Below are 10,731 nucleotides of genomic sequence, written 5' to 3'. Positions count from 1 at the left end.
TGACCAAACACCTACTTAGTATTTATTTTATGATAAATGCTCAGCGGCTCGGTGAGAGATATACCATATATGGTCCGTTGAACCGCCATCTTTTCCCCCCGAGCTTCCTGGGATCGTGAATTACCAGGGACATTTGCTACACCAGAACTTTTCGATGTGGAGTTTGGTATGCCTTTCACCAAAGTTGTCCTTGGTTGCAGGAGTAACCAGTGTTTGCATTGGCAGCCAAGGAGAAACAATACACTGTCTAGTTTCATGTTCATAGCATGTTGCCAAAGCCAAGAGTTCCTCCACCGTAGCTTGTTCTATTCCTTTACCCTTAACACCGCGACTTAAACGAAGAGCATCACCGATGCATTGCTTCTTGAGGGGTATACAATTACCACAAAGCTCAAATTAGCTCTAATTTCTGCTATTTATTTATTTCCCGCCGTCATCAGAGCCTTCGTCTGTGTCCACAAAGTTATTTTTGTTTAAGGTTTCCTTAGGGTTTGGGAGCTCAACAACATCATATGTCTTAACAACGACTTGAAAAACAATCAAACGTCGTTTGTCAATCATAATTTTTTTAAAACATAAAATCAATTAAGGATTAAAATAAATTGAGATGATTAATATTGTTTGGTGCCAACTGTTTAGGCTAAAATTCATTTATTAGGAAAATCAGTTGAATTTGTTTGAATAACAACTTAATTAATTCAATTATTTGTTGATCTTTAATTTAAGGTTTGAAGCAATGAATAATATAATTAAGAAGCTAGGTGATACGTATAACAATAATCGAGGAATTGAATAGTAAAAGTGTTAGTGTAGCATTTTAATATTTTATTAAATTGCAATTTTACATTGCCACATTTTATTTTGTTTCTGGCCATTGGCAGTGAAAGTAATTGCTTTACCAATTGTCCATTGATGGCATCTAATGTCATCTTTATTCTATTTTGCATTAGTGTATATATTACTCAATCCATTATGTTTTTTTAAAACATAATTATCACTAGTAAGTGGTGCACTAAATGTTAATAATGGCATTTCATTATTTTTTCATCTTTTGAATGTTTTTCTTGTTGGGGGAGAAAGTACCATAACTAAAATTTGATATGATAATAAATAATGAAAATAAGTTGGACACGAGAATTTTACGTGAAAAACCCTCAAACAGATAGAAGGGAAAAACCACGGGGTAGAATAATTTTACTATGAAAATATGGGAATACACTACTCTCAAATACAAGGAGAAAAAACAACAATTAACACTCCTCTCTTGTAAAGGAACAACTCACTAAAGAGGACATTCAAGACTACAATATTTATCTTGGTGTATAACTTTCTTTGTATTCTTTCTCTAACTTTTTGGGATGATCTAAATGAGGGCAAGAGGCCCTCTATTTATAGGAGAAAGATAACGCATCAAAAAGTTAGACGGTACGCGTTTCCTTTTTTCTGTCAAAAGTTGCAGCGTAAATTGCTGCTTTACAAAGGAAACGCGTATGTTTTTTCTTCCTTTTGCTTTTTACTTTTTGACAAACGCGTATGTATTTTTTCTTTCTTCCTTTTGATTTTTATTTTTTTGACTTTCTTTCATTCTCCCACTTGAAGATTTAATTGACAATCAATTAAATCTTCACACCATCCTTTCTACCCAATTACTGCAATGTTACGTTTTTGCTAAGCCAATAGAAGATCGACACCATTTAAACTTATTACTGTTGATCGGCTTTATACACATATCTGCTAGGTTTTCATTTGTGTGAATTTTCTGATTATCCACATTGCCTTCTTTCACATTCTCACGGACAAAGTGATATTGAACTCGTATGTGCTTTGTCCTTGAATGAAATGCCGGATTTTTTGCAAGATGCAAAGCGCTCTGACTGTCACAAAACAGAGCAACCTTCTTTTGTTTGTGCCCGAGCTCCTCCAGTAACATCTTTATCCATATTGTCTCTTTGCTAGCTTGTGTAGATGCTACATATTCTACTTCTGTCGTAGATGTAGCCATGATAGATTGCAGTTTTGAAACCCAGCTTACAGCTCCTCCAGCAAAAGTAAACACATAACCTGTGGTGGACTTAGTTTTATCAAGATCATCTGCATAATCTGAATCAACATAACTTTAACAGTAAAGTCTGATCTTTCATAACACATTGCAACATCTGAGGTACCCTTGATGTATCTAAGGATCCTCTTAACAGTATTCCAATGCTCTCTACCAGGATTAGCCATGTATCGACTGATCACTCACACTATTTGTGCAATGTTAGGTCTTGTACATACCATGACGAACATTAAACTTCCCATTACTGATGCATACGGTACTCTAGACATCTTCATCATCTCTACTTCATTGCTAGGACTCATACTCGAGGATAACTTGAAATTAATAGGAAGTGGGGTAGAAATTGACTTACAGTCTTGCATCTTGAAGCATCGCAAGATTTTCTTCAAGTAGTTTTTTTGAGAAAGCCAATTTTTTTTATTATTTTTGTCTTGGTGAATTTGCATCCTTAGAATCTTGTTTGCTGGTCCCAAGTCCTTCATTTCAAACTCCCTAGCCAACTGTGCCTTTAAATTTGTCAGACGATCTTTGTTGGGGCCTGCTACCAACATGTCATCAACATACAATAGCAAAATAACAAAATTTTCATCACCAAATCTCCTATAATAAACACAAGGATCTAAACTATGTCTGTTGTATCCAAAACTTATAATGAAGGAATCAAATCTCTTATACCAACATCTCGGCGCCTGTTTGAGACCGTATAAAGATTTATTCAACTTGCAAACCAAGTTTTCTTTTCCCTTTTCTTCAAAACCTTCTAGTTGGAGCATGTAAATTTCTTCTTCAAGCTCTCCATGAAGAAATGCAGTTTTAACATCTAATTGTTTCAAGTACAAGTCAAATGTAGCACACATCGCTAGGACCACTTGAATTATTATGAGTCGGACTACCAGAGAAAATATCTCATTGAAGTCTATACCTTCTTTCTGAGTGAATCCTTTCACCACCAATCTTGCACGATACTTCTCCACTTGATCATTACCATTGCGTTTGATCTTGTAGACCCATTGTTTCCAATGACCTTCCTTTCTTGTGATAGTTAAACAAGATCCCATTTTTATTTTTATGAAGAGCTTCAATTTCTTCTTGCATTGCTGCCAACCGCAGAGATGATTCTTGGCCTTTCATAGCCTCGTGAAAAGTTGAAGGCTCTCTATCTTCTGTTAATAGACAGTATGCAATATTGTTCTCCATAGAATAATCTGAGTGTCAAGCTGGTTCTCTTCTCTCCCTAGTTTACCATCGAATTTTTGGAGTTTCGATCTCAGCTTGCCATTGTTCTTCGTGCTCTGATGCTGCTTCAGAAGAAACTAGAACTTATTTTATTTCTTCAAATTAATTTTAGTAGTTTCTGATTTTTCTTTTGAAGTGATACCTTCTTTTGCTTGTATCTTGTTTTCAACAAATACAATATCCCTATTGGTTACCACCTTGTGGGCAGTGGAATCCCACAAGCGATACCCCTTGACTCCATCAGCATATCCTAAGAAAATGCATTCCCTGGATTTTGGATCCAACTTTAATTTTTCTTGGGTGTTGTATATAACATAACCAGAACTTTCGAATATATGTAGGCGAGAATAATCAGTTGGTTTTCCTGTGCACATCTTCATTGGCGTTTTCAGATCAATTGCGGTTGATGGTGACCGATTGATCACATAACAGGCGGTTTTGATTGCTTATGCCCAGAATGGTTTTTCCAACCCTGCAGTTGCCAACATAGCTCTTGCTCGTTCCAACAAGATTCTATTCATCCGCTCTGCTACTCTATTTTGTTATGGAGCATATGTCACCGTGAACTGCCTTTTAATACCTTGTTGTTTACAAAAGTTACCAAATTCATCACCAGTGTATTTTCCTCCATTATCTGTCCTGAAACAGTTGATTTTTTTCTCAGATTCAAGTTCCACCCGCGTTTTGAACTCTTTGAAAACTGGAAAAACATCTGCCTTTCTCTTGATTGGATACACCCAACTTTTTCTAGAGAAATTGTTGATAAATGACACGAAATATTTCGCTCCTTCTAGAGACTCCATCGGTGCTTGTTCGACATCAGAGTGAATCAGATCTAATATTTCCTTGATTTTAGCAGAGAAACTGCTAAACTTCAGTCTATTTAATATTTTCTTGCTTTTAGCAGAGAAACTGCTAAACTTCAGTCTATTTTTTTTACTGGTAACACAATGCTCACAAAAGGATAGTGAAACCTTTTTGAGCCCTAGAAGAAGCTTTTGCTCAACAAGAATCTTCAAACCTCGTTCCGACATATGGCCAAGTTTATGATGCCATATCATCGTTGATTCTTCAAATGAACTTGCTGACGCGGTTGATGCTTTTCCTTCTTGGTGTGTTTCACCTTTAAGCACATATAGATTTGCAGCAAGTTTTTCTGCTTTCATCACTACAAACGCTCCTTTGGATATTTTTATGACTCCACCATGAGTCTTATATGAACATCCAATATCATCTAATTGTCCCAAAGACAATAGATTCTTCCTCAAGTCTTTTACATGTCGTACCTCCTGGATGGTGCGTATCGTGCCATCATACATATTTATTTTTAATGAACCCGATACCAATAACATCTAAAGCATGATCGTCTTCCATGAACACAGACCTTCCTGAAATAGGATTATATTGATGAAACCATTCTCTTCGGGAAGTCATGTGCCATGTTGCTCATGTGTCCATGATTCAGACATCAATGAAACGTTTTCTGCCTTCATTATTTGATATTGCTTCACTACATAAAATATCTCCATCATCCAAGGTACTTGCAACATTTCCTTGAGCATTTGATGGCTCAGGGTGTTCATTCTTCTTCTTGAACCGACAATCTTTCTTGAAGTGTCATTTCTTGCCACGATTGTAACACTTGATATTCTTTTTACTTCTTGATTGAGATCTACCATGATTGTGACTCCCACTGGAGCCACGTTTCTTTGATATTCCTCTCACCATCATCAAAGTTTCAGCTTGCTGCGAACTTGCTTGTCTGTCTTCCTTATTTTTGCGCCGATTTTCTTCTTCTAAGACAGCGGCTGCAATTTCATCAAAAATTAGACTGTCTGTATTATTCGTCAGGTTGATGATGAAATGATCATACGAGTCAAGCAGACTTTAAAGTAGAAGCTCCGTATGTTCAGTCTCCTCTATTTTGCAACCCATTATTGTAAGTTGCGAAAATAGAGTATTCAAAGTATTGATGTGTTCAGTAACTGACATGGACTCTGTCATTCGAAGAGTATACAATCTTATTTTTAAGAAGATTTTATTATGAAATGATTTTCGTATAATCCCGTAAGAGTATCTCATATTTCTTTCGCCGCCCGTTTTTCAGCGACACCTGACAACACTTGATCATCTAGTGCCAAGTGTAGATCAGCAGCTACGTTGCTGTCTATGTCTTTCCACTTTCTGTCATCAACAAAGTTTGTGGGCCTACCTTCAATTGCAGCTAAGCAATTGCCTTTTCTCAATATCGCTTTTATTTTTATTTTTCACAATGAGAAATTTGTCCCATTGAATTTCTCAATATCAAACTTTGTTGTATTCGACATTGTTATTTTGCTTCACCCCCTTCTAGATCATTTCTGAATATATTTTTATGAACAATCGTGAAAAACTATACCATCACTAAAATTTACTATTCATGAAAATTTTACTATTCACGAATAGTACCTTTCCATAAAATAGACAGAATAATTGATAGCTCTGATATCACTATTGGGGGGAGAAAGAACCACAACTAAAGTTTAATATGATAATAAATAATAAAAATAAATTAGACACGAGAATTTTACGTGAAACTCTTCAAACAGATAGAAGGGAAAAACCATAGGGTAGAAGGATTTTACTATGAAAATATGGGAATACACTACTCTCAAATACAAGAAGAAAAAACAAAAATTAACACTCCTCTTTTGTAAAAGAAACAACTCACTAAAAGGGATACTCAAGACTACAATATTTATCTTGGTGTATAACTTTTTTTGTATTCTTTATCTAACTTTTTGGGATGATCTAAGTGAGGGCAAGAGGCCCTCTATTTATAAAAGAAAGAAAACGCGTCAAAAAGTTGGACGGTACGCATTTCCTTTTTTCTGTCAAAAGTTGCAGCGTAAATTATTGCTTTACAAAGGAAACACGTATGTTTTTTCTTCCTTTTGCTTTTTACTTTTTGACAAACACGTATGTATTTTTTCTTTCTTCCTTTTGCTTTTTACTTTTTTGACTTTCTTTCATTCCTCTCCTATAAATAAAGAGGTCTTTTTTGTTTTGAAATGCAACAAAACATTGAGTGCATTAAGTTTGTCAAAAAAAAGAGTTCTTATTAGTTGAAGGGATATGTTCTTTTTATGAAGCTTTAAACTCTACTCGTGTCCAGAGTTTATTGAGTTACACTTTGTTATTAGACTGTTGTATCCTAGAGGGACAAGTCAAGAGGACTATTGCTGGATCCGTGAAAAGATTTGCTTCAGTGGGCTTGAATCTCCTTAAAGAGAGCGAGATATCCGCGCCTCAGCCAAGAAATGAATTTATTTTCTTCATTTTATTTTTCAATTGTAATTTGTAATCTTGTAATATCACCAATAATTTTAAGGAGATTCAATATGGCTATAGTTGGAAAATACGCGGATATCAAGATGAGAGATCTTAATAAGCCATTTTGGTTCAATGGTAATCATTTCAAGAGATGGAAGGGTAAAGTACTTTTCTACTTAAGTTTTTTAATGTTTCATATGTGTTAACTAAGAAGAATCCTAATAAAGTTGACATCCTCTCCAAGGATAATGATAAACTTATTTCTCATCAAAAGAAAGTGGAAAAGTACAATAATGATCTCTATAAGTGTTGGTATTATATTCTTAATTGTCTATTTGATAATTTTTATGATTGTTATGATAGAACTTACTCTAGTGCAAAAAAATTTTGAAAAACATTGTAGCGTAAGTACGATACCGAAGAAGCTGGAGCAAAAAAATATGCCGCTAGTCAATTTTTTCTTTTCCAAATGATGGATGACAAATCAGTGATAGACCAAGTTTAAGATTTTATAATGATCGTTGGAGAGCTCAGGTCCGAGGAAGTCAAAATTAGAGACAACCTTATTGTTTGTGACATAATAGACAAACTTCCACCTTAATGGAAGGAGTTTCAAAAACTATGCGCCACAAACAAAAGAAAACCTCTCTTGAGACTTTGATAATAAATATCTGCATGGAAGGAGAGACAAGGGGCCAAGATGCACTTTTACAAAATGAAGAGAGCAACATCACAATGAAGATAAATTTAGTTACTTCAAAAAATGCTACTCCTGAATCTAACAGAAATACCTCTTTGCAGCCTAAGAAGAAAAAGTTTAAAAACATTATGGTAGACTTTTCAAGAAAAATAATAGTAAAAATAGCCAAGCACAAAATTAACAAGTTTATGATAAAGGACTGTGCTTTGTCTGTGGCAAGAGTGGGCATATTGCTCGATTTTGCAGATACCAGAAATGTGGTCCTACACCTCAGGCAAACGTTACCGAAGAGCCTTTTGTGGTAATGATTACAGACATAAACATGATTGAGAATGTTGATGGATGGTGGGCTGATTCTGGTGCAAACTGTCATGTCTGTTATGACAAAGATTGGTTTAAAAAATATACTCCTTTTGGAGAGCTTAAAACCATCATGCTCGGTGATTCTCATACTACACAGGTGTTTGGAACGGGAGATGTCGAATTGTGTTTTACCTCTAGAAGGATATTAGTTTTGAAAGATGTACTTTATACTCCTTCCATGAGAAAAAATTTGATGTCTAGTTTCTTCTTAATAAAGTAGGCTTCAAACAGATTATTGAATCTGATCAATATATAATTGTAAAAAAGGGTATTTTTGTGGGAAAGGGCTATGCTTGTGATGGGATGTTTAAACTGAATGTTGAAATGAATAAAATTTTTACTTTTGTTCACATGATTTCTTCTACTAATATTTGGCATGCTCGTTTGTGTGATATTAATGATTGTTATGTTGGAATCATGAGTAGCTTAGGATTAATCCAGTGATTAAAACGAATTTTGAAAAGTGTGAAGCTTGTAGTAAGGCCAAAATTACTAAAAGGTCTTATTTCAAGTTGAAAAAAAAAACTGATTTATTAGAATTAGTTCACACTAATATTTGTGAACTTGGAGGATTATAATCCGTGGAGAAAATAGATATTTTATCACTTTCATTGATGATTTTTCTAAGTTTACATATGTTTACTTGATGAAAAATAAAAATGATGTTGTTGAAAATTTTAATCTTTTTCTCTATGAGGTTGGAAATCAGTTTGGAAAGAAAATAAAAAGAATTAGAAGTGATAGAGGCCATGAATATGAATCAAATGAGTTTAATTCTTTTGCTAGATCATTGGGAATAATTCATGAAACTCCTTCTCCTTATTTTTCCTTCATCTAATGGTGTAGCGGAAAGGAAAAATAAAACTTTGGTTGAATTGACTAATGTCATGCTTATTGACTCAAATGCACCTTTATAATTTTTGGGGTAAAGCTATTTTGACTGTGTGTATGTTTTAAATTGAGTGTCTCATAAAAAGACTAAACTAACACATTTTGAGTTGTGGAAAGGTTACAAGTCAAGTTTAGGATATCTAAGAGTTTGGGTTGTCTAGCCTTTGTGAGGCTAATGGATCCCAAGGTTACAAAATTGGTAAGAAAGTTACTACTTGTACTTTTCTTGGTTATACTTCAAATAGTATAGCCTATAGATTTTTTAATTTTGAAGATAATATTATAATAGAATCAAGTGATGCTATTTTTCATGAAAACAAATTTCCTTTTGATTCTAAAAGTAGTGGGGGTCAAAGGATTGAAAAAATATTTTATTACTACCTAGTTCTTCTTCTTCCACTTTAAAAATAAAGAAATTGATGATTTTGAGTTAAGAATAAGTAAAAGAGGTAGAGTAAAAAAAGATTTTGGTCCTGATTTTTATATTCTTAATGTTGGAGATGACCCTTTCACTTTATAAGAAGCTTTATCTTCACATGATTCTATTTTTTAAAAAGATAATATAAATGATGAAATGGAACCATTGATTTCTAATAAAACTTGGAAGTTAGTTGATTTACCACCGGATTGTAAAACAATTAGTTGCAAATGGCTTTTACGAAAAAAGTTAAAATCGGATGGATCTATTGATAAATATAAGGTTAGACTAGTTACTAAAGGATTTAAGCAACTAGAAGGCCTAGAGTTTTTTGATACTTTTTCTCCGATTACTAGAATTACATCCATTAGATTTTTAATTACTTTGGCTGCAATTTTTGATTTGCATATTCATCAAATTGATGTAAAAACTATTTTTTTAAATGGAAACCTTAATGAAGAAATTTATATGGAACACCTGAGGGTTTTGTTTAAGTAGGCCAAGAAAACAAAATATGTAAACTTACTAAATTCCTATAAGGCTAGAAACAGGCACCAAAGTAATGGCATGATAGGTTTGATTCCTACATGATTGAAAATGATTTTAAAACAAATGAGTGTGATAAGTGCATATATCATAAGTCTTGGAATAATACACATGTTATTATTTGCCTATATGTTGATGATTTATTGATCTTTGGCTCTAATATGAATGTTATTGATGATACAAAGAACATTCTTAGAAGCCATTTTGACATGAAAGATCTTGGTGAAGCAAATTTATTCTTGGAATAAAAATTACTAGAACATGTAATGGAATTTTCCTTGACCAGTCACATTATGTTGAGAAAATTTTGAAAAAATTTGACTTTCTTGATTGCAAGCATATTTTAACTCCTGATATTGCATATGCAGTAGGAGTACTTAACAAGTTTACAAGCAAGCCAGGTAATAAACATTGACATGCTATAACAATAGTTATAAGATATTTAATTGGAACAAAAACTTGTGGTTTGTTCTATAAAAAAATATCATATTGTATTTGAAGGATTTTCTGATACAGATTGGAACACTCTAGCAGGTGATTCCTATTCTAACACTAGTTACATTTTTACATTGGATGGTGATACTGTTTGTTGGAAATCAAAAAAATAACTATAATTGTTAACTCTACCATGGAGGCTGGACTAATTGTTTTAGCTTCAGCTAGTGAGGAAGCGAATTGGTTAAGAGATTTATTATTTCAAATACCTTATTTTGAAAAATTAATTCCTTCAATTTTAATTCATTGTGATAGCACCACAATAATTGGTAGAGTTCAAAAACGTTATTACAACGATAAATCCAGACCTATAAAGAGAAAACACAGTAATGTAAGATCGTATTTGACAAGTGGTACCATTAATATTGATTATGTCAAATCTTGTGATAATCTTGCAGATCCTCTTACTAAGGCCTTAACAAAAGAAAAGGTATGAAGAACATTGAGGGGAATGAGATTGAAGCCTATAAATCCATGAGTCATATATGAGGAAACCCAACTTGGGGACTAGAGATCCTATAACCAGGTTCAATGGGAAAAACAAATCATATAAGGACTTGTTGTGAAAAAATGCACTATTTTTTAAATTCCTCCCTATGATGTGAGTGCAGTGTTTCCTGTAGTGATTTGTGGAGGTTGAGTTTACAAAACTCTTAATGAAAATCTGTAGCCCGTATAGGTGGAATGTTAAACTTACAGAAGCACTCTCAA

Source organism: Solanum dulcamara, chromosome 9 (assembly GCF_947179165.1).
Source record: "Solanum dulcamara chromosome 9, daSolDulc1.2, whole genome shotgun sequence".
Taxonomy (NCBI): Eukaryota; Viridiplantae; Streptophyta; class Magnoliopsida; order Solanales; family Solanaceae; genus Solanum; species Solanum dulcamara.
The sequence above is the reverse complement of the archived record's forward strand: the minus strand, read 5'-3'. Positions refer to the sequence as shown.